General features: G+C 39.2%; 1 protein-coding gene and 1 pseudogene across 2 annotated transcripts in view; one reads left to right on the forward strand and one right to left on the reverse strand.

Annotated features, from left to right (window-relative positions):
• Positions 1-26,561, reverse strand: part of LOC139447275 (ankyrin repeat domain-containing protein 2-like) — a 405,959-nt gene that overhangs the window by 45,345 nt on the left and 334,053 nt on the right. The window lies entirely within an intron of this gene.
• LOC139447783 (uncharacterized) lies at positions 9,635-14,572 on the forward strand (annotated as a pseudogene).

The following is a 26,561-nucleotide window of genomic DNA, read 5'->3' on the forward strand; positions in this document are numbered from 1 at the left end:
TTAGAAATATCCCCACTCGTATGGCACAGTATTGTCTCAGATGTGTCTTCAATAAAATATTTTACAATGTTTTATCGAAGGGGAGAGTGGAGGGCTCACAGAAGTATTTTGGAGATACTCGTCTTTCTGTAATACGGGGACAGCAGGGTAACCTCGTGGTAAAAGCTGAGGGCGTCATGTTGAGGGCACCGGTTTGATTCGTTGTAGTATAAAGTGTGGATGTGAACAGGTTGCATACTCTCATTGCTTGTAACTAAGTGGATATGGCGGGTGTACAAAAAATGGCGATGTGAGTAGGTCACATACTCCCGATGTATCTATCCTGGTGAATATGGCGGGTGTAGTATCCAGTGTTGATACACGCAGGTTAAAATACTCCTGAAGTCTCTATTTCGGTGGATGTGGCGGATGTAGTATTCAGGTCACATATACTGTCGGTGACTTTGTCTGGGTGGATACGGTAGGTGTAGTATACAGTATTGATGTGAGCAGATTAATGCCTCTATCATTGTTGATGTGTGTATGTGAGGTAGTTGGGTTTGGGTTGGGGGTGGTGTGGAGGGTGGGGGTTTGTGGTGGTAATGAGCTTGTTACATACCCTCAATGCCTCTATGTAGGTGGCTATGGTTGGTGTTGTATTCAATGTTGGTGACAGCAGGTGAAATACACTCAATGCCTCTGTATAGCTGGATATTGATGAGTGTTGTATCCGTTATTGATGTGAACTGGTTATATACTCTCATTGCCCCCAGGTGGCTTGAGATGGCGAGTGGTGTATCCGTTATTGATGTGAACTTGTCATATACGCTCAATGCCTCCATCTAGCTGGATATTGCGAGTGTTGTATCCGTTATTGCTGTGAACGGGTTATATACGCTCAATGCCTCCATGTAGCTTGAGATGGCGAGTGTACTATCCAGTATTGATCTGAGCTTGTTACATACTCTCAATGCATCTAAATAGCTTGAGATGGCGAGTGTTGTATCCAGCATTCATGTGAACTTGTTACATACTCTCAATGCATCAAAATAGTTTGAGATGGCGAGTGTACTATCCAGTATTGATCTGAACTTGTTACATACTCTCAATGCATCAAAATAGTTTGAGATGGCGAGTATACTATCCAGTATTGATGTGAGCTGGTTACATAATCTCAGTGCGTCTAAATAGCTTCAGATGGCGAGTATACTATCCATTATTGATGTGAACTGGTTATATACCCTCAATACCTCCATATAGCTGAATATTGCGAGTGTAGTATCCAGTATTGATGTGAACTGGTTATTTACGCTCAAATCCTCCATGTAGCTTGAGATGGCGAGTGTAGTATCCAGTATTGATGTGAACTGGTTATATACTCTACATGCATCTATGTAGATGGATATGGCGAGCGTTGTATCAAGTATTGACATGAGCTTGTTATATACGCTCAATGCCTACATGTAGCTGGATGTTGCGGGTGTACTATCCAGTATTGATGTGACCTATTTACATATCCTCAATGCATCTAAATAGCTTGAGATGGCGAGTGTTGTATCCAGTATTGATGTGAACTGGTTATATGCGCTCAATTCCTCCATATAGCTGGATATTGTGAGCGTAGTATCCAGTATTGATGTGAGCAGGTAACATACTCTCAAAGCCTCAAAGTAGCTTGTGATGGCCAATGTAGTATCCAGTTTCGATGTGAACTGGTTAAATACTCTCAATGCCTCTATGTAGATGGATATGGCAAATGTAGTATCCAGTAATGATGTGAACTTGTTACATACTCTCAATGCCTCCATGTAGATATTGTGAGCGAAATATCCAGTATTGAAGTGAACTGGTTATGTACGCTCAATGCCTCCAAGTTACTGAATATTGCGAGTGTAGTATCCAGTATTGATGTGAACTGGTTATTTACGCTCAATTCCTCAATGTAGCTTGATATTGAGAGTGTAGTATTCAGTATTGATGTGAGCTTGTTCCATAATCTCAATGCCTCTACGTAAATGGATATGGGGAGTGTAGTATCCAGTATTGATGTGAACTGGTTATATACTCTCAATGCCTCCATGTAGGTGGATATTTCGAGCTAAGTATCCAGTATTGAAGTGAACTGGTTATGTACGCTCAATGCCTCCAAGTTACTGGATATTGCGAGTGTAGTATCCAGTATTGATGTGAACTGGTTATATACGCTCAATGCCTCCATGTAGCTTAATATTGCTTGTGTACTATTCAGTATTGATGTGAGCTTGTTCCATAATCTCAATGCCTCTACGTAAATGGATATGGGGAGTGCAGTATCCAGTATTGATGTGAACTGGTTATATACTCGCAATGCCTCCACGTAGGTGGATCTTGCGAGTGTAGTATCCAGTATTGATGTGAGCTCGTTACATACTCTCAATGCCTCAAAATAGCTTGAGATGACGAGTGCAGTATCCAGTATTGATGTGAACTGGTTTTATGCGACCAATGCCTCAATGTAGTTTCAGATTGTGAGTGTAGTATCCAGTATTGATGAGAGCTTGTTCCATACTCTCAATGCCTCCATGAAACTGGATCTGGCGAGTGAAGTATCCAGTATAATTGTGAACTTGTTATATGCACTCAATGCCTCTATATAGCTTGAGATGGCAAGTGTAGTATTCAGTATTGATGTAAACTGGCTATATACGCTCAATACCTACATGTAGCTTTATATAGCGAGCGTAGTATCCAGTATTGATGGGAACTGGTTGTATACTCTCAATGCCTCCAATTAGCTGGATATTGCGAGTGTAGTATCCAGTATTGACGTGAGCTTGTTATATACTCTCAATGCCACCTAGTAGCTGGATATTGAGAGCGTAGTATCCAGTATTGATGTTGGCTTGTTTCACACTCTCGATGCCTCTATGTAGATGGATATGGCGGGCGTTATATCCAGTACTGACATGAGCTTGTTATATACCCTCAATGCCTACATGTAGCTGGATGTTGCGAGTGTAGTATCCAGTATTGATGTGAACTTGTTACAAACTCCCAATGCATCAAAACAGCTTGAGATGGCAAGTGATGTATCCGTTATTGATGTGAACTTGTTATATACGTTCAATGCCACCTAGTAGCTGGAAATTGAGAGTGTAGTATCCAGTATTGATGTTGGCTTGTTTCACACTCTCGATGCCTCTCTGTAGAAAAATATGTCGGGTGTAGTATCCAGTATTGATGTGAACTGGTTATATACTTTCAATGCCTCCATGTAGGTGGATATTGCGAGCGAAGTAGTATAGGTAATGATGGTTCTGCCGCAACCCCACTGGAGCTGGATTTATATACCTATACTGCTACTACAGGTGGCATTTTTTATGCCAAAATAATTACGCGATTCAATGATAGTCATGAGTTGAATTAAACGAAACATCAATATCAATGAATAATGAATAAGATTTACCATAGCCCACCAGGATATTGGAAAGGTGTAGGAGCAATAAAAAAGTTAGCCACCGCGGGTAAGGTATCTAAAGATGTGGCCAAGGATTCGTTAAAGAAACAAGCGATGTGGCAAATATATTTACCCGCACCGCGTTATAAAGCGAGGAAGAAGTTTGATATTTTTACAAGAATGAAGTTCATCAGGCTGACGTCTTGTTTCTTCCCCACGATAAGGTAAAACGCAAAACGTATAAATACGCTTTAACAGTAGTGGATGTGGCTAGTCGATACAAAGAGGCTGAGCCATTAAGCTCGAAAGATTCAACAGAAAAAGCTAATGCACTGAGCCGCATATATAAACGCGGACCACTAAAATGGCCTAAGCTATTTCAAGTAGATACCAGTCGCAAGTTTATGGGATCGATAACTAAACTGTTAACAAAGCACAATGTTGAAATCAGGCGTGGTGAAAGAGAGGCCCACCGCAGTCAAGCTATCGTCAAAAGATTTAACAGGACATTAGCTGAACGTTTGTTTGGCTATCAGTATGGGATCGAAATGAAATCGGAGCGATTGAGATCAACCGAATTGGTGACACGATTATCAGCCGTTGTATCAGCGCTGAATAATGAAGTGACGAGATTAATAGGGAAGAAACCATCCGATGCTATTAAAATGAAATCTGTGACTTCCGAATCTTCAGCACCGAGGAGAGGCAAAGAACGAAAACTTCCGGTTAGAGTAAGGGTAAGATATTTATTACCAGCCCGGTGAACTCGAGGGAGGCCTACGTCGAGCAACCGATCAGATTTGGTCCCTTAAGACATATAACATTAGTCGATTGGTTACGAAAGACGGAAAGCCTATTCTTTATTATCTTCAAGATGGACCGGGTAGGGCATTTGTACGAGAAGCGTTGTTCTTAGTTCCCGACGGTACGGTATTACCACCATAACCATAAGCATAGGTAGTTACACCATCATTATCAATCCATCTCTTTGTATCTAAGGGGGATAATGATGTCTTGTTCATTCTTAATCCATATATCCTATGATTGTAACTTCTTAAAGAGTTCATCTCGTGTTTGAATGTTCTACCGTTGAATAATGCTTCTTTATACTGTTCGTGTTTGATATGCTTTTTTACCACATACTTCTTAACACCCTTAGCTTTCCTTATCTCTCCATTATCGGACTTTTTTATAGAATACATCTTAGGTCTTAATCCTACATACTCCGCTATAGGAGTCCCAGCACATTCATCCTTCATCTTACCTAACACCTTTTTATTTACTACGCTGTGCAGTGGATTATCTTTAGGGTAATCGCTCGTGTCGTACATATCTATTTTTTCTGTCATATCTTTATACACATCCTCGTTTTGTATTTCCATCAACAAAGAATCTGTGTCGGTATATAACACCTCGCATCTATCGCCGTATTGCTTCTTAAGTTCCTTGTAATAAAAGTCATACATTAAGTGTTTTGACAAGTCGAGAATACTCATACAGACGTACACCGGTCTGTTGAATTTTATATTACTCTTCTGCATATGCAACGCGGCTAAGTCGTTATCGAATACCTTGCTTCTGTTAAAAGCCGGACTGGCTATAAGTTTCCTGAGTCTTTCTTCCTCATTAGATCTGACTAATTTAACATCAACACGCTTCCTTTGATTTCCCATAGTTTTACCAAATACTGAGTTATTCATGAGCTTATATAGATTCTTTTAGAAATTGCTGGTAGCTATCTTTCTTAAATCTGTGTTCAACCTTATATAGGGCTCTATCCAAGGGCTTTGATCGAACTTTAGAACTCTGTGTATTTTCTTAAGTTTCATACCTAACGATAGATACAACTGGAGATTTCTGTAGTGAACTATATATTTTGTTTTATTCATCAAATTTGGTACGTGTTTTTCTACGTTAGCTAACCTACTATTACCCATCAAGGAGCGTTGATATTCCGACATCCAATCTTTATTAACCATTAATCTTTCGGGAGCTAGTGGATAACTGTTATGATCTTTATGTAACGAACTTGGATATTCCAAGTCAACTTCTAGTATGTACCCTTTATTCACATCATTATTATGGATATTATTCATACTGACATCATCGACCCACTCAAAACCACCCGTGGGCAAAGGTTGACTCATAGCCCATCCGTACAAATTGTTAGCGTCGAAATATAATATATGCGTGTCGGGTTTAATCGGATCGTATCCTTCCACTAATTTATTATTAGCCTTAGAATACCTTTTCTCTGCCATCGATACACCACCTCTTAATCCTTTCTCAATAAACAAGTGCATATCGTAATCTGTGAGTAGTTTTAGTTCTACGCCGGTCTTCTTCAACAATGCATCCCACGATAGTCCAGGACTGAAATAGTACCATGCCGGGTCCAAGCCGTATTGTTTTAAACACGTTTTTCTCAATATCTCGAATATATCGGCGAGTAACAGTACATCGGTTTTTAAGTACAGATCGCCTAAATTCTTACAACCTAATTTATCCCAGACCGTCAGAGCATGTTCATAATCGGGATCTGTTATTTTAGATTCTGTTAAGTTACTATAGAATGATTCGAGGGGTGGTAATTTAGTTTCGACGAATCTAGACCAATCATCCATATATTCGTAAGGATATACACCTTTTCTCAGCAACAAATGACGAGTTATCTTATCGGTATATTGATTTGTTATCGCAATGTCATCGGGATTGTTCGCATTAGCTTAATTGTCCAGGGAAGATAACAGAAACTGTACGGAGTCTATGAATCTAAGCCCATTACTTTGCTTTATTCTAGATTTCCCATCCTTGTCCCTATAATGTATAGGTTTAGTCAACGAGAACGATATGTATTTTTCCATATTGTTAGGAATGCACGTTAAACCGCCGTCGGTCTTTGAGATAGCTTGCATAATGAGATGTGAATCGTATCCCCTAAGGTTATGAAACACAACGGTGATGGGTATTGTTTGAGAATTCATTTTTAGTTTCAAGTTCGGTTTCACTCGGTATGCGCGGCTCCCCGATAATTACCCGTGACGTGGCAATGATCTCTTACGGAATCCCCATTAAGGGGTTTGTTACAAACATGACAACTAGTTGACTTCTTATGGGCCCTCCAATCACCCCTCGTCATACACATGGGTTTCTTACACGACAATTTTTCCCTGATTATTCTCTCTTCATTTTGTAAAAATTCTAGAAACTTTCCCGCTGCATCGGGACCTCTGTAAATCACGGGAGTGTTTGTTTTCCCATCGTACCTTACAACTATATATCCAAAACCACAAGGAATATGTTCTTGAGTTTTGTAAGTAAAACTACTATCTTGATTATTATCTAGGTTGGTATTTTCTATGGGTTTGATAAGCACTTTGAGGTCGGCGTAAATTACGTACGGTACTGGCATTTGATTACAATAATGTTCAAATTTTAATATATTTTTTCCCTCTTTAGGCATATCGATCCTGATAGCGGTCTGTCCAACACCTGTGCAGTCTTCTTTATGCGCTTCTAATAGATCTTGTCTGCTGTACCCATGTAGGCATCTTTCGCAGAAATATTTCATTCTAGCATGTTTTGTTTGATCGTATTATAGCCAATATTTGTGATATTGGTGTAGGTTCGTCTATACCATCGAAGTTGAGTCCATCGTTTTGGGGATAGCTAGAAGGTCTATTTGCAATTTTAGAATCTACGGGGAACAATGCAGATCTTATCATCATTCTTAAACAGTCATCGGATTTATTTTTTACGTTAATTATGGCTTCTTTCTTCTTATAATACGGGGGTAAATCTATATAAGATCCACCTTTGAAAGGCAAATAATTTGCAATATCTAAATAGAAACTATCGATACCCCAACCCGAACCTCTATTAGTCCAACGTTCTAAAGTTTCCTGTATCCTCTGAATTGATGTATGTAATGATGCGTTTATAGTATCGGATTCGGTTATAACTTCTTGATTGCTACGAAAATATGGTTCGGTATATTCGCTGCTATCGTCTGTGTTACTTTTACTCAATAACATTTTAATCATCAGCTGGTATTTTATACTATGTAAATCCTCTAACTCCTCGTTAATTTTGCTCCATATGATGGGCTTAATATCGTTAACATCCATGTTGGAATTAATATCCATCTTCCAACCTCTTAGATATTTACCAACGTCGGAGAAGTGGGTACAAATGTCAATTCTTGTTGTTTATTCTCAACATCATTATTATCAATATCTAGTAAAACGATCAATTCAGCTCTTCTCATTCGAGAATAACCTCTCAGCCCACTGTTTCTCGCTTGAGCTGTGAGTTCTCTAACAGTCTAGGGTTTGTTGTATTCCAAACCTAGTAAGGTAATCAATTCAGCTTTTCTCATTCGAGAATATCAATGTAGACCAAGTTGCTTTGCCATAGCCACTGAGCTTATAGCGTGTTCGATGAATGGGTCTTTCTCTAGAGATTCGCATAAATACATGCGATGTTCTGCTGGGATAGGGAGAAACGTACTAGCTACGACTGTGTATAGTTGTAATATAGCCGACCCTATCGTTTTAGTCATGGTAGCTCCCAGTCTAGACTCATAACGTTTTTTAATCTCTTTGTCGGTCATGTTATCAATTTTTTTCGATGGTATAATTTTCTCCCAAATATTGGGAAAATTTTCCACCGGCTACCAAAGACGCGAGTCTTTCTCTATTTTTATCTAAAGATTTATCTGTAACTTGTTGATCTGCATCAGATTCTTTGAGCATTTGTTCGATGAGTTCGTTGCATTCCATAATGTAATACCTAAGGAGATATTTAAGTCTAACATAATATAATATGACGTATCCAATACATCCCGTAATAATGAACTGTTGCGAAAGAATGATGATTTCGAACCTCATTATGTCATATTAACCGCTAATGTTCAATTTGCTACATTTTGCAATAATTTTGCTATAATTTTGCCACATTTTGCTAAGCAATTGCATAAGCAGCTGTTGATCGGTTTTTAATACAAGTTCACAGTGCTTCGTTGTCGATAACAGTTTTCTGACTTTATCTCGTTCGAGCTTGGTATAAATGACATCATTTTCACGTAGACATTGCTTGAATGAATCTCGGTCTTTGCAATGAAACAGTGCTACCCATTTGGTCTGCTCTCTGAGATCTTTCAAGACAGAGTTGTATTTTTTAGTAAGTGCCCAAACGCTATGTTGAGTATGCCGACCGGAGAATGCTAAATACGAAAGCATATCTTTCTTTTTTGTGAGTTCTTTACTCGCACTGCAGTCATCTATTATGAAAAGGGTTGATTCTCCTTTGTATTTTTCGTGACATACTCGTAAACAGTCTTGTAAACGATCGCCCGGATCGACTCTGTGTACCCCGTCATCATTCCTTACCCAATCTCTCGATAAGTATGTTTTATTAATGCTTATAGTCGGGCACAGAATAATAATATGATCAAAACGTCCCGATAATGACTTTGTAAAATATCATCACGTACAAATATATTTTTAATTTACCAGCCGTTTCCTGGAGCTTCGTTATCTGTATAGTGACACCCTCGCTAGCATTTTCTATTCTCCTCCCACTGCCGTGTAGTTGGTCATCATCCATTGTTCGCATGTCGAGCCATAGCGCGTACTTCGTGGTGAGGTATTCACCCATCGATACACTCCGGAGAGACAGATCTTTCATGACCACGTTAACTTCCGGGGAACGTTTTATAGAAGGAAGTTTTTTAATCTCATCCCACTGGTGATACACTAGCATTCCTTGGCTATATAATTGATTAGGAACGCCCTCGATAGTCAATTCTACTTTTGTAATCTTTTGTTTAGATTGATATTCCACATCGTACCTTTTTTGTCCCTCGTGATCTTTCGGTGTGTCGCAGCACGCGATTGTACAAAATGGCTAAATTTCCTGTATAATGGTTACGAATTTGTCTGGCTAATTCGGGATCCGTTATCATATCGTACTCCAACGAGATATTGTCAATGGAATAGCTAGCCGTTTCATCCCCAGCGGTTCTGATTACTCTACCGTAGGCATTACAAGTAAGTTCGTATTCTAACCTATCGCCAAGGGATGCTTGATAAAAGGGCATGTGGGAATCTAGTAAGTCAAAGTCTAGGGGAACATAGAATCGGTTACCTAATGCGTCGGCAACGGCCTTATCTTTTACGACGGTATCATCACCATTTTCAGCGCCTACGCGGAGTCTCAATGTGTTCCGATTACAAATACCTTGGTACTGTAAGTTTTCCCGCTCTTTATTCGTTCTGTAGAGATCCATGTAACAATAATATACATCGCTATCGTCGATACTCAAAACTTCATAACCGCTAATTTTAATCGCGATTTTCTTAACGATAGCACGACCTATGTTCTGAACGGGCTCCCTGTTAACGTCGGTAGAAGTCAAAATAATCGTAAATGCTAGTCGGACAGTTCCCGGAACTAACACATTGTGTGCGCCGAGATTTGGAAAGCGAACCAGAAGCGTTTGATTCTGATCGATGGTACTAGGGTTATTAGTTATAGTTACAGACTGATGAATTGCTTTGACCCCTAATGGATCTCGAAGTCTACGTTATGGGTTTAACTTGCGTCCGTATTGCGAAGACATTGTTATAGTGAAATTATATAACCATATGTTTTAATATAAAAATGACAGATTTTGATCTAGATTATTTAGATAACCCGAATCCAATCGAAGAGGGTACTGATGAAACCAGCCTTATGAATCTTAACAATGAAATTTTACAATCAACCGTCAATGATGAACTTTTGAAACTATCCGTTAATGATTATTACGATACTTTTAAAGATGTTAGTCCTATTGTTCGTGACTATTCAAAGTTTACGATAGATAGTAAATTAATATTGCGACTGTATGGCGAACCTGATATAGATCTTATGCATTCTCGTACTCGTAAGCCCCTAGCCTTGTGATGATAGCCGGTAAACACGGTATCAGCACTGTTCGTGATAAATAAGGTTTTGTGGACTACTAGCGGCTTTCCACGAAGACTACTAAGGCTCTTCGGACTGTGTGAGATAAACACGTTAACAACACAGATAACAAAACTTGAACAGGCGGGCGATGAGTTCAGTAGACGGCGCGTAGCGGAAAGATTGCGTAACTTAGAAGACGAAAATCGGCCCACCTCGAAGCAGCTTCCAGTAAAAGAAAGGCACTTCGTTCGCAAATCAGTCTAATTCGAGAAACTATGGACCAAGTCCTCAACGATGACACCACACTGGCCGATAAAATTAAAACATTGTTCAGAGAACAGGGAATAACCATTGCCAGTATTTTAACGGGTTGGGATTTATTATATCGACTTGGTGGCACAGCTGGTACAGGTGGTGGCGGATCACCGCCTACGTCGGATGGCATAAAAGAGTGGATAAAAAAACATTTAAAAGCATTAGGTTCAGCACTGGGAAAGCTCGCTGAGAAAGCCGCGGCCGCACTTCCCGGTATAATAGGGAGTGTTGTTTCCTGGCTATTGAATTTATTAGCTAAGACCACCACTTGGCTTAGTCAAAACTTGTTGGCACTGATCGTAGCAATTGCAGGGCTGTTGTACGTATCTGCTAAGAACTATTTAACCAAATCATGAGTAAACCAGCCACGACTCCACCTAATACAAGCGCTGTTTTTTCATCGATATGTTGTTGATTTTTAGCCGCAATATGCGGTGACACTTGTGCATCAGTAGATGTTTGTGAAACATGTGGTGTTTGTGGCTTGACTATTCCCTTTTCACCTGTGATTGTTTGCGTTATTAATTCGACGTTAATATCTGAATTCATAGCTGGTGAATAGCTTGATCGGTAGCAATAACAATTTTATTTTTATAGCCTATCACTTGACCAATCTTAAGTTCGATATTACTCGGAGACATGTATAGTCCCGGCGCATAAACGTAGTCCACTTTGGATTGAGCGTACTGTAATACATCTTGAAAACGCTTTATAGACGATGGTATGTCAACTGGTGAATTAATGGCGTCCTCCACGTTTGAGACAAACTGTTTTTGCGCATCGAGCGCAGTCCAAGAACCGATAATGGACGTTCGTGTTTGCGATTGTTCTCCGAGAATTATCCATACATAAGTTCTTATCGATTCATTAACTCTTACAAATCCTGGGTTAGTAAAATTATTTTCCGTTTTATCATTAAGAAATTCATTCCAAGCGTTTGCAGCATCGTTCAGTTGTATAAATGTTTTAACAATATAAATAGACCCACTCTTAAAACTCATAATATCCCCTCTCCAATCGTTACTATAAAGTTCCCAGCCTTTATACCATTGACTCGTTTTTTTATGATAATCAAACATTCTTGCGTAAAGTTGCTGGTACGCAACCACTTAGGAAAATCAACTGGAAATATTAAGTACTTTATATACATAATCGCTTTCTTCTTTGACGGTTATTTTTTCCTCTGTGTAATGAACACCTAGACCATGGTTTGCTCCTTTAATACGCCAATCTTTACTCGTAGAAACATTAAATTCCTGACAAATATGCTCATACACGGACCTATCATAATTATTATTTGCAGAATTCCACGCTCGATCCTGCGGTAATGGAGCACTAATTTCTTTAAGTATACGTCTAATCTGATAGTACATGTGAAATAATATAACAGACTTATATAGTTTAAATACTGGGGAATAAAGAGATACGCCACATCCCGTTTTGGCACACCATATGGCAAAGTTTAACTGATTCTGCCAAAATTGCATCGGATTGTGAAACCAATCGTGCACCATTTTATCACTAGTTGCCGTGACCCTTTAATTTTTAAAGATATCGGGGAATTTAACGAAAAATTCAGCACCAGAGGCAGTTACTATAATCGATTGATTAGTAATGTAAGTTGATTTCATTATTAAGTTATGATATAGTTTCATTGTATATTTAACATATGAATAACAAACGCTCAGTCTATTGAACTGCTTCATACTATCGATAACTCGGATGGACAACTCGAAGTAGTTATCTGTGATGTAACGTATTACCCGCTGTGGACCAATATAAATGCTGCGAGAGATAATTATAGGTTCTTAATAAAAAGAAAAGAACACTTTATACCTGATGGGTATTACAGCGTATGCTCACTCAATGATGAAATTTTTAAACCTTTGGGAGTTAGTCTCACACAAAATGAGTCGAATTGGATGCTGATTTTGAACACCGGAGAAAAGGAACTAGGTATTGTCCTGTACTTAACAAAAACACTTGGATTTTTAATAGGAGAAGAAAATTTATTTATATTAATACCACCCAACCAAACACGGCATGGAGATAAATTACCCGATTTAGTTCCCTATAAAGAGTTGTACATCCATCTTGATCAAATAAGCATGACAAATAATATTCAACTAGAAAGTCCTTCAACTCTGCTCAGATCTATTCCAGTGAAAAATGAAAAATATGATAGCGGTAGAACGGAATTTTTCTCAACATTACAATATAAAAAAAATAAAGCGGGGTATTATTTCAGACCTCAAAATTTCTATATTAGATGTTAAACACCAACCTGTACATATTGGATACTTAAGTGTAACACTCCATATTATAAATAATGGTTGATGCATCAGGCCCTGGAACGCTCAGACAATGTAATACAATTGCGCTTTCCGATCTCAGAGACACAGAAGGATTCGGTAAACCCGGTACCGATGGTAAGTTATACGCTTTAAACTTACACGATAATGTATACAAGCGGAAAGAAGTTACATTCACGGGTAATCTAGAAGATTTAAGCGATGTCGACGTTAGTAGACTCCTTAAAAACACTTCGTATAATATTACTCGCAACGGTGAGAATAAATGGACTATGGTCGAAGCAAACATCGAGTGGCTATTGAATATCGTCATTACCCCACCTTATGTTATGATGGGTAAGGGACATAATTTAACTAAGATAATAAATAGTGGTATCGTACTGGCGGCCTATATTACCAGGTCTATCGATTAAATGGCTCAAGAAACACGAGCGTCAACGTTGCAGTATTATTCATATCGGAGCATCGCCCGTTGCAACCCTCAAGGGGGTCCAAATTATTAAAAGTGGTAGTATTTCTCTTACTAAGATATTCTTGCCGTATAATATACATTTGATAAGGTTGATGTATACTCTCAAAACATTTAAGCAAGACCAATTAAATGCAAAATGTTTCCAAAAAAAATTGTTTTATGGGAAAAAAACAAGTTGCGCTTTATGTGCGCCGCCCGGTTACACCGCATGGCGGGAATCAATACTTAAATACTTTATTAGGGGCAGCTCTATGTAAGAGTAGTCAGGCTACATATACCAGAGCGTGGGATTTGTACAATGAATTCTCCCGGGATCGTCTAGGTATTTCGCCGGCGCTACCGATAGCAACACCTAACTGGGCACTATTTTTGGCGTATATGTTCCATTTAAAGTTAGCACCTTCAACAATGAGGACGTACATTTCAGCGTTAGGTTACATTCATAAAATTCGCGGTTTAGAGGACAAATCAATTTCTTTTCAAGTTCAGAAGTTGTTACATGGGGCTAAGTGTCTAAACTCTTCAGTAGACCAGCGTCTACCAATCACAGAGGACATACTGGGCAGGATGATTGACTCATTACCTGTGGTGTTTTCCAACCCTTCAATCAGACTACTTTATGAGACAATGTTTTTAGTTGCCTTTCACGGATTTTTTCGGATTGGTGAACTGACGGTGCGTAGTTCGGATGAGGAAGCGGCCTTGCAGGTGCAGGACGTTTCACTTTCCAGCTCCACGGCCTATCTTAACATATCGATGTATAAACACAACAGCGGTAAAGCTAGCAAGATCGTCACACTAGACAAGTTAGACAGTAACCTATGTCCAGTTGCTGCGCTCAAAAGTTACCTACGACAAAGGTCTCTCTTCCCAGGCCCTCTGTTTTGTGACAGATGCTTTAAACCGGTAGCAAGATCCTGCTTTAACGAGGCACTCAGAGTTGTATTTAACTTCTTAAGGTTAGATTCTACTAGATACAAAGGACACAGTTTCCGTATAGGTGCAGCATGCTAGGCAGCAAAGAAAGGCTGGTCTGACGCAAAAATTCGGCAAAGGGGCCGGTGGAATTCAGATGCATTTAAAGCATACATTCGTGTTCAGCTGTAGAGAATAAGGGTTGTTGTCGCTAGCGTAGCTCAGCGGAAAAGAGCCTATTCGATGAATAGGACCAATTAGCAAGTTTGGCTATCTAGAGTTTTATTTATCACTTAAATGTAGGGAAAAGGCGATTGATATTGATCTACTCATACAGCTGCGATTACAGAGTAGAGTCTGTTGTTCAATGTATCACTTACTATGTTATGATGTGTGTTAACTTGTTATGGTTCATTATGTCAAGACAGGGAGTGTGGTGTTTCGCATGGGCACACACTATGCTTCATGATCAGGCGAGTTTGTTCAATTAAAGTCAACTATTTAATTTTTTTTTTAGTAGCTACATGTAAATATTTACACGTCCCAACTAGGGGCCTTTATGAATTACATAGTAGAGTTGAGTGTTGTATGGTTGCATTTTATACCTTACCCTTATAAAAATGAGCATGAGCAGACACTATGCCTCAGGGTCAGCCAATTTGCTCAATGAGTTTCATTATTTAATTCTAATAATTATTAATGTTAATAATTTCATGATCCATCAAGGAATCTTTTACGATTTCCATTTCGTGCGGGCTATCTCAAGTATTGGTCCGCACCAATAATTAACTACAGCTGTTTTAGATTACATTGTTTACGAAATGTAGGCCGATATAGTACGTCATGATACAAAATATTTTATGATAAGCTACATAAGAGATACTGCCACCAGGATTTACGTTTGCAGGCAACAGACGTTACCGAAGACGAATCCCCAGGTGGAAGTGAAGAGACTCGGGACCTATGGACCTGGAACGCTGTGCTGTGTTTGTGTGTTTGTATCAAAGAAACTCAATCAATGCAGATCGAGTTACATGGAACATTTTCCTTGAATCCGGAAACATTCTGGATCAAAGTTGCAGGACTCTTCGCGGGCCCTGTAAGGCAGTGAACAATAAACTTTCACAAACATTCCATACGTGATTTAATAGCTTGCATATATCATATTTCGTGCATAGAGTTAGGGAGGAGGAAGCTGCTTTAAATTTTATTGATACGTTTCTAAAACTCGTCCCGAGACCGTCGTCGGGTTGGGGCATAGTGTTCCACTATTTTGGCATCGATTCCCCCACCTTTGTAGCTTATTTCATACAATTTTGGATTGGCGAATTGTACGCTTAGGCGTATATACCTTGTAATAAATTTGTCCGCCTTTTGTGCGGGCCTAAACAACAATTGTCTGTAATTTTTGCCACAAATGAACTGGACGTTCTCGGGTCTAAGGGTATTTGAGTATAAATGCAAAGTTTTTCCAAAAAAATTGTTTTATGGGAAAAAACCCAGTTGCGCTTCATGTGCGCCGCCAGGTTACACCGCACGGCGGGAATCAATTCGTCACTTAAAAGTTATGACGTAAACGGTGACGTCATCCACGTTAGCTTTCTGATGAACGCGCATCTCCGCTTGGATAGCCGCCCGCTCCGGATGTGTTTTGCCCTGTCTCATTTTAGCAACTTAAAACCACCTCCTCCCAAGCCTCCTCCTCTCTATCTCGATATTTAGGTTCCTTTTTCTGTATGCGTGTATGCGTCGATTCCCCCACCTTTGTGGCTTATTTCATACAATTTTGGATTGGTGAATTGTACGCTTAGGCGTATATACCTTGTAATAAATTTGTCCGCCTTTTGTGCGGGCCTAAACAACAATTTTCATTGTCTGTAATTTTTGCCACAAATGAACTGGACGTTCTCGGGTCTAAGGGTTTTTGGGTATAAAGACTATTATATATTCGTAATATACACTATGAGTTTATATCCAGCGCTCGATGAAGCAATTGAAAAGATGGAAACTGTTGATGGATTTTGATTACATCAAATAAGCGAATAAAACATCGAATTGAGAAGGATAGGGAGTTGAGACTTGGATTGTATAAAAAGTATCGCAGAGCCGTGAATGCTCTGGACGGAGTTGACACCGCGCTTGTAGCAGCTGGCATGGGACTCGGTGTAGCTGGTGTCGGTTTACTATCAACTATAATCCCCGCGCCTATCGTGCTCGGCATGGAAATAGGCGCCGGAGTCTCGGGACTGGCAGGAATAGCGATAAAATTCATTTCTCGTAGGTTACAAAGAAAGCATTAAAACACGATAGTATTCGGATACTCGCCGAAGCAAAGTTGAACAGCATGAAGGATCATATTTCGACAGCAATGGTCGATTGTAAGATATCCGAGGAGGAGTTTCGTTTAGTGCTGTCGGAACTCACTAAATACAACGCAATGAAGCAGGAGATTCGATCAAAATCTCATAAGACCAATGGTATTAGCGAGGATGAGAAAAAAAAGTTCATAGAAGAGGGGAGGCAACAAGCGCGTGAATTATTCCGTGCCAAAACCAAAGAACTGGTTGGAGATTAAAAATAGATTGCTTACTATCGTTTGATCACATTTAGACAAATGCTTACATAAATATATATAATAATGGAGATCGAAAAAGCTATTAAATGGAGAGAATTACCACAAGGTTTTTATTATATCAGTGATGTCAAACCAACCAAATACGGTTATCAATTGTTTCTGATCAATTTACAAGAAGAGTGTAGTTATATAGTCTGGTCTCCTAGTAAAATGAACGGAGAACTTAATAAAAATGTTGAATATCACTTTATTGATAAAAATAATAAAGAATATTTTTATTACCATTTATGCTCATCTAAAGCAATGATTGGCCCCAGGTATTGGTGAGCTAGAGCCAATTTAACTTAATCTCATGACTATCATTGAATCACATAATCATTCTAGTATAAAAAATGCCATCTGTAGTAGCAGTATAGGTATATAAATCCAGCTCCAGTGGGGTTGCGGCAGAACCATCATTACCTATACTACTAGCGAAGTATCCAGTATTGAAGTTAACTGGTTATGCACGCTCAATGCCTCAATGTAGTTTGAGATTGTGAGTGTAGTATCCAGTATTGATGAGAGCTTGTTCCATACTCTCAATGCCTCCATGAAACTGGATCTGGCGAGTGAAGTATCCAGTATAATTGTGAACTTGTTATATGCACTCAATGCCTCAAAATAGCTTGAGATGGCGAGTGTAGTATCCAGTATTGATGTAAACTGGTTATTTACGCTCAATACCTACATGTAGCTTTATATAGCGAGTGTAGTATTCAGTATTGATGTGACCTTGTTACATACTCTCAATGCATCAAAATAGCTGAAGATAGCGAATGTAGTATCCAGTATTGATGTGAACTTGTTACATACTCCCAATACATCAAAACAGCTTGAGATGGCAAGTGATGTATCCGTTATTGATGTGAACTGGTTATATACGCTCAATACCTACATGTAGCTTTATATAGCGAGTGTAGTATTCAGTATTGATGTGACCTTGTTACATACTCTCAATGCATCAAAATAGCTGAAGATAGCGAATGTAGTATCCAGTATTGATGTGAACTGGTTGTATACTCTCAATGCCTCAATTGGCTGGATATTGCGAGTGTAGTATCCAGTATTGATGTGAGATTGTTATATACGTTCAATTCCACCTAGTAGCTGGATATTGAGAGTGTAGTATCCAGTATTGATGTGGGCTTGTTTCACACTCTCGATGCCTCTCTGTAGAAAGGTATGTCGGGTGTAGCATCCCGTATTGATGTGAACTGGTTATATACTCTAAATGCCTCTATGTAGATGGATATGGCGAGCGTTGTATCCAGTATTGACATGAGCTTGTTATATACCCTCAATGCCTACATGTAGCTGGATGTTGCGAGTGTAGTATCCAGTATTGATGTGAACTTGTTCCATACTCCCAATACATCAAAACAGCTTGAGATGGCAAGTGATGTATCCGTTATTGATGTGAACTGGTTATATACGCTCAATGCCTCCAAGTTACTGGATATTGCGAGTGTGGAATCCAGTATTCATGTGAAGTGGTTATATACGCTCAATGCCTCCATTTAGGTGGATATTGAGAGCTAAGTATCCAGTATTGATGTGAACTGGTTATATACTCTCAATGCCTATATGTAAGTGGATATTGCTTGCGTAGTATCCAGTATTGATGTGAGCTTGTTCCATAATCGCAATGCCTCTACTTAAAATGATATGTCGAGTGTAGTAGCCAGTATTGATGTAAGCTTGTTATATACGTTCAATGCCTCCGTGTAGGTGGATCTTGCGAGTGTAGTATCCAGTATTGATATGAGCTCGTTACACATGCTTAATGCCTCAGAGTAGCTTGAGATTGCGAATGTAGTATATAGTATTGATGTGAGCTGGTTACATACTCTCAATGTCTCAAAATAGCTTGAGATGGCGAGTGAAGTATCCAGTATAATTGTGAACTTGTTATATGCGCTCAATGCCTCTATGTAGCTTCAGATGGCGAGTGTTGTATCCAGTATTGATGTGAACTTGTAACATACTCTCAATGCCCACATGTAGTTGGATATTGCGAGTGTAGTATCCAGTACTGATGTCAACTGGTTATATATGCTCAATACCTGCATGTAGCTGGATATTGCGAGTGTCGTATCCAGTATTGATGTGAGCTTGTTACACACTCTTAATGCCTCAAAATAGATTGAGATGGCGAGTATAGTATCCAGTATTGATGTGAACTGGTTATATCCGACCAATGCCTCAATGTAGTTTCAGATTGTGAGTGTAGTATCCAGTATTGATGAGAGCTTGTTCCATACGCTCAGTGCCTCCATAAAACTGGATCTGGCGAGTGAAGTATCCAGTATTATTGTGAACTTGATATATGCACTCCATGCCTCTATGTAGCTTGATATGGCGAGTGTAGTATCCAGTATTGATGTGAGCTTGTTTCATACTCTCAGTGCCTCTCTGTAGAAGGATATGTCGAGTGTAGTATCCAGTATTGATGTGAGCTTGTTATGTACTCTCAATGCATCAAAATAGTTTGAGATGGCGAGTGTAGTATCCAGTATTGATGTGAAATTGTTACATACTCTCAATGCATCAAAATAGTTTGAGATGGTGAGTGTTGTATCCAGTATTGATGTGAACTGGTTATGTACGCTCAATGCCTCCATATGGCTGGATATTGCGAGTGTAGAATCCAGTATTGATGTGAGCTTGTTATGTACTCTCAATGCATCAAAATAGTTTGAGATGGCGAGTGTAGTATCCAGTATTGATGTGAAATTGTTACATACTCTCAATGCATCAAAATAGCTTGAGATGGCGAGTGTATAGTATCCAGTATTTATGTGAACTGTTTATATACTCCCAATGCCTCTATGTAGCTGCATGTTGCGAGTGTGGTATCCAGTATTGATGTGAACTCCCAATGCCTCTCTGTAGATGGATATGGCGAGTGTTGTATCCAATAATGATCTGAGCTTGTTACATCCGCTCAATGTCTACATTCAGCTGGATATTGCGAGTGTAGTATCCAGTATTGATGTGAACTGGTCATATACACTCAATGCCTCCATGTAGCTGGATATAGCGAGTGTAGTGTCCAGTTTTGATGTGAACTGGTTATTTACGCTCAATTCCTCCATATAGCTGGATATTGTGAGTGTAGTATCCAGTATTGATTAGAACAGATTACATACTCTCAAAGCCTCAAAGTAGCTTGAGATGGTGAGTGTAGTATCCAGTATTGATGTGAACTGGTTATTCACGCTCAATTCCTCCATATGTCTGGATATTGTGAGTGTAGTATCCAGTATTGATTAGAACAGATTACATACTCTCAATGCCTCAAAGAAGCTTGAGATGGTGAGTGTAGTATCCAGTATTGATGTGAACTGGTTAAATACTCTCAATGCCTCTATGAAGATAGATATGGCGAGTGTGGTATCCAGTAATTATGTGAGCTTGTTACATACTCTCAATGCCTACATACAGATGGATATTGCGAGTGTAGTATCCAGTATTGATGTGAACTTGTTACATACTCTCAATGCCTCAAAATAGCTTGAGATGGCGAGTGCAGTATCCAGTTTTGATGTGAACTGGTTATATACGACCATTGCCTCAATGTAGTTTGAGATTGTGAGTGTAGTATTCAGTATTGATGTGAGCTTGTTCCATACTCTCAATGCCTCCATGAAACTGGATCTGGCGAGTGTTGTATCCAGTATAATTGTGAACTTGTTATATGCACTCAATGCCTCAATGTAGCTTGAGATGGCGAGTGTAATATCCAGTATTGATGTAAAAAACTGGTTATATACGCTCAATATCTACATGAAGCTTTATAGTGAATGTAGTATCCAGTATTGATGTGACCTTGTTACATACTCTCAATGCATCAAAACAGCTTAAGATAGCAAATGTAGTATGCAGTATTGATGTGAACTGGTTATATACTCTCAATGCCTCTCTGTGGGTGGATATTGCGAGTGTAGTATCCATTATTGACCTGAGCTTGTTATATACGTTCAATGCCTCCAAGTAGCTGGATATTGCGAGTGTAGTATCCAGTATTGAAGTTGGCTTGTTTTATACTCTCAATGACTCTCTGTAGAAGGATATGTTGACTGTAGTATCCAGTATTGATGTGAGCTTGTTATATACGTCCAATGCCTCCATGTAGGTGAATATTGCGAGTGTAGTATCCAGTATTGATGTGAACTGGTTATACACTCTCAAGTTTCCAAGTAGCATGATATTGCGAGTGTAGCATCCAGTATTGATGTGAGCTTGTTGCATACGCTCTATGCCTCTAAATAGCTGGAGATGTCGTGTGTATGTTCAGTATTGATGTGAACGGATGATATGCTTCAATGTAGTGTGAGATTGCGATTGTAGTATCCCGTATTGATGCAACCTCATAATGCCTCTATGAAGCTGGATCTGGCGAGTGTAATATCCAGTATTGATCTGAGCTTGATACATACTCTCAATGCATCAAAAGAGCTTGAGATGACGAGTGTTGTATCCAATATTGATGTGAACTGGTTGTATACTCTCAATGCCCCCAAGTGGCTTGATATTGCGAGTGTAGTATCCAGTATTGATGTGAACTGGTTGTATATTCTCAATCCCCCCAAGTGGCTTGATATTGCGAGTGTAGTATCCAGTATTGATGTGAACTGGTTGTATACTCTCAATGCCTCCATGTAGCTTGATATTGTGACTGTAGTAGCCAGTATTGATGTGAACTGGTTATATACTCTCAATGCCTCCATGTATGTGGATATTGCGCGTGTAGTATCCAGTATTGATGTGACCTTGTTACATACTCTCAATGCCTCTCTGTGGGTGGATATTGCGAGTGTAGTATCCAGTATTGATGTGAACTTGTTATATGCACTCAGTGCCTCAATGTAGCTTGAGATGGCGAGTGTAGTATCCAGTATTGATGTAAAAAACTGGTTATATACGCTCAATACCTACCTAAGCTTTATAGTGAATGTAGTATCCAGTATTGATGTGACCTTGTTACATACTCTCAATGCATCAAAAGATCTTAAGATGGCAAATGTAGTATGCAGTATTGATGTGAACTGGTTATATACTCTCAATGCCTCCAAGTAGCTGGATATTGCGAGTGTAGTATCCATTATTGACCTGAGCTTGTTTTATACGTTCAATGCCTCCAAGTAGCTGGATATTGCGAGTGTAGTATCCAGTATTGAAGTTGGCTTGTTTTATACTCTCAATGACTCTCTGTAGAAGGATATGTCGACTGTAGTATCCAGTATTGATGTGAGCTTGTTATATACGTCCAATGCCTCCATGTAGGTGAATATTGCGAGTGTAGTATCCAGTATTGATGTGACCTTGTTACATACTCTCAATGCCTCTCTGTGGGTGGATATTGCGAGTGTAGTATCCAGTATTGATGTGAACTTGTTATATGCACTCAATGCCTCAATGTAGCTTGAGATGGCGAGTGTAATATCCAGTATTGATGTAAAAAACTGGTTATATACGCTCAATACCTACCTAAGCTTTATAGTGAATGTAGTATCCAGCATTGATGTGACCTTGTTACATACTCTCAATGCATCAAAAGATCTTAAGATGGCAAATGTAGTATGCAGTATTGATGTGAACTGGTTATATACTCTCAATGCCTCCAAGTAGCTGGATATTGCGAGTGTAGTATCCATTATTGACCTGAGCTTGTTATATACGTTCAATGCCTCCAAGTAGCTGGATATTGCGAGTGTAGTATCCAGTATTGAAGTTGGCTTGTTTTATACTCTCAATGACTCTCTGTAGAAGGATATGTCGACTGTAGTATCCAGTATTGATGTGAGCTTGTTATATACATCCAATGCCTCCATGTAGGTGAATATTGCGAGTGTAGTATCCAGTATTGATGTGAACTGGTTATACACTCTCAAGTTTCCAAGTAGCTGGATATTGTGAGTGTAGCATCCAGTATTGATGTAAGCTTGTTGCATACGCTCTATGCCTCTAAATAGCTGGAGATGGCGCGTGTATGTTCAGTATTGATGTGAACGGATGATCTGCTTCAATGTAGTGTGAGATTGCGATTGTAGTATCCCGTATTGATGCAACCTCATAATGCCTCTATGAAGCTGGATCTGGCGAGTGTAATATCCAGTATTGATCTGAGCTTGATACATACTCTCAATGCATCAAAAGAGCTTGAGATGACGAGTGTTGTATCCAATATTGATGTGAACTGGTTGTATACTCTCAATGCCCCCAAGTGGCTTGATATTGCGAGTGTAGTATCCAGTATTGATGTGAACTGGTTGTATACTCTCAATCCCCCCAAGTGGCTTGATATTGCGAGTGTAGTATCCAGTATTGATGTGAACTGGTTGTATACTCTCAATGCCTCCATGTAGCTTGATATTGTGACTGTAGTAGCCAGTATTGATGTGAACTGGTTATATACTCTCAATGCCTCCATGTATGTGGATATTGCGCGTGTAGTATCCAGTATTGATGTGACCTTGTTACATACTCTCAATGCCTCTCTGTGGGTGGATATGACGAGTATAGTATCCAGTATTGATGTGAACTGGTTAAATACTCTCCAAGCTTCCATGTAGGTGGATATTGCGAGTGTAGTATCCAGTATTGATGTGAACTGATAATATACTTTCAATACCTCCAAGTACTTGGATATTGTGAGTGGAGTATCCTGTATTGAAGTAAACTGGTTATATACTCTCAATGCCTCCATGTACATTGTAGGTGGATATTGCGAGTGTAGTATCCAGTATTGAAATAAACTGGTTATATACTCTCAATGCCTGCATATTGCGTGTAGTATTAATGTATGAATCAACAGCATGTGAGGGAAGCATTGCCTTGTTTCAAGTTCCTCTTGCTGATGAAATCGTGACTGTGACCTCGTATTACGGACGTAAAGTCAAATGTGTATGAGACAGATGTTCATCATGTAAACAGTTTCACCTAATTAATATATGCCAAACGAAGCTACAGTGATTACCTTCCTACAATCTGAATCCACTCCATATTGACAAAAATAATGTATAGCGTGGTGTAATTTAGAGTTAGATATCCATGGATAGTTATTTGACTTTAATTTGGCTAGACTGCACAAAAAATGTACTTTATTCCTTTGCATTTCATGTTGGTTTGACCGCCTCCGCGGTCTAGTGGAAGGTCTGGGGCTCGATCCCCGCTCGGCATTAAGGGGCTAAAACAAGGACTGGTCAGCTCGTAATCAATATACTGTGTCTGAGTGTGGTATTCATATTAAACTGCGGCATGGTATTTCAGTAAGCTAGCACTATAAATCGGCATCAATTCGGACTAGGACAAGCAGGCACACCCACACACACGCGCACGCACACACACACACACACACGCACGCACGCACGCACGCACGCACGCACGCACGCACACACACACACACACAGACGCACACACACACATGTCGCTATATAAGTGCAATAATCCTGGACGCGACGTGAACCCAACTTCACCCCTGCTCCATGTTGGTTTAGTATTCAGTTTCTCCTTCCTCTGAAGCGGAATTACAGGGCTAAACACTCGATTTGAAGGAGGATACACATTCAACGCTAAAATGTACAATAAAGTATCCTGATATTCTGATCACATGTGTGGGTGCATTGTCATTTATTTCATGATACTTTCCATTCATTCTGACATGAAGAAAATCTGTCTTTTTAGTTAAAGCAGAAGAAAATATCCCACCGCAATGATTTTCAATATTCATTTTCGTTTCCTGAAATAACAACATACACTTGACATTCCAAGATACATTTGCATAGATATTTACACTTTAAATTAAAATTAAAATGTGTCCTTGAAGAAATCCGAATAGGGGTCAGGGTACCGGTTTGCAGCAGTGATTTGGGATTATTTCACTTCATTATCTCGGTGACATTTTGACCTCATGTAAATTTGTTTTATGTTAGTGCTAAAATATGACAGCACTGTTATCAGCAGAATGCCATTCGCTAGCATCGCCAAGATTATCGAGGATACAGTTCACGCTGCAGCTATGAGAGCATATCGCCTGTTATAGACAAGACAAGCTTACTTTTAAGGGTGTTAACATGTTCTTTTACGGCATGATTCGAAATTAATTTGTAGGAACTTGGAGAACGCGTAGTTTACTCGCCCTACAATCATGCCATTGCATACATACTCTGTCAGAATTCAGGGATACATTAGATGAGATGTATGTATCTGGTTTACCAACGTTTAAAATCATACAGTACAGTATTGAGGTCAAAATTAATATTTTACAAACAGTACATCATTACATATTTTTCCAAAACGCAAGTAACAACTTGACAGATATTCACATTTGTATATTATTTTCCAGTGTCATTAGTGTTGGTTCTATATTCATTCTTCACTTTCCAAGAAATGTTGATAACTGATTCCTACTTTTTCTTACCAGCAAATGTTATCTGAAAGGTGATTTAGTTTTTATTAGAAATTGATATTGGCTCGGGAAAATAATTTGAATTGAAGTGTGATACTTTCGAATAACAATAACTTAGTTTCAAAGGGGGTCAGAATACAAGTTCAAACAGTGATATATGACATGTACCTATTATTTGGTTATTTTGACCTTAATGACAAATGTGCTGAACTATGACACCACTGTCATCAATGTAATATCAGATGTAGAATCAATGTAATAGTATGTGTAATGGCCCTGTAAGGTTTAACAGTGGGGAGTTCCGAAACAGTTGGGATCCAGAGAGGGTAAAGTAAAGGGTAATCTCTCTTTTTCCTGTTTGGCATTTGACCTGTTACACATATAAATAATGCTGAACCAAAGGACAAATAAACTTTCATGACCGAAACATCACAGGGAAGGTACATCAGTGTGGTAGCGGAAAATACAAAGATGTTACAAACTGCTGTTTCCATTTATCCCTTGTTGAAGTGACCACCCCTTTGAGATATAAGTTAATGATGACATACTGGTCATGTACAGATGATAAATGTTAACCACGTATGATTCTCTCCTTTAGTAGTTTGATTACGTCAGCTCAGTGTTTCCACCCTGTGTTTGTTTGTGACAGGTTCAGCGCTGTTCCGCTGCCATGATAGTTGCTTACATCAAGTATTTACGCACCAGACTTGTCTGGTGAATTTAGTGACATAAATTCCATACTGCCTTTGACGACACGACCATTTATTCGTCATAGTAGCGACAGGGCACACAAAGGATTCTGTGTTGACAGAACTCACAGGTGTTATATCAATGTGCGACTGCTCCTTACAATCTCTGTGGTGTACATAAAAGAAGCTATATATACATATGACTTATGAAGTGAGTTGCTGTAGTCATTTGCATTCATAACATTTGTTTAAGTATCTTTGATACCTGAATTCATAAATGTATCAAAATATCAAAACTGCAGTTTGACCTTTATAACTGTGCTTAGCTGTGACAGCACTGTGGGCAAAAGAACTGGAATAAATGTAAAGGCCTTGTCACACTTAACAGCGACACAGTCCCATGAGAGTCCCAGGGCAGTTGGAATCAGGGGAGCGGTATTAACTGTTTGATTGTCAATCTAAAAG

The sequence above is a fragment of the Haliotis cracherodii genome, unplaced genomic scaffold (assembly GCF_022045235.1).
Source record: "Haliotis cracherodii isolate W230 unplaced genomic scaffold, xgHalCrac1.p SCAF_7, whole genome shotgun sequence".
NCBI lineage: Eukaryota > Metazoa > Mollusca > Gastropoda > Lepetellida > Haliotidae > Haliotis > Haliotis cracherodii.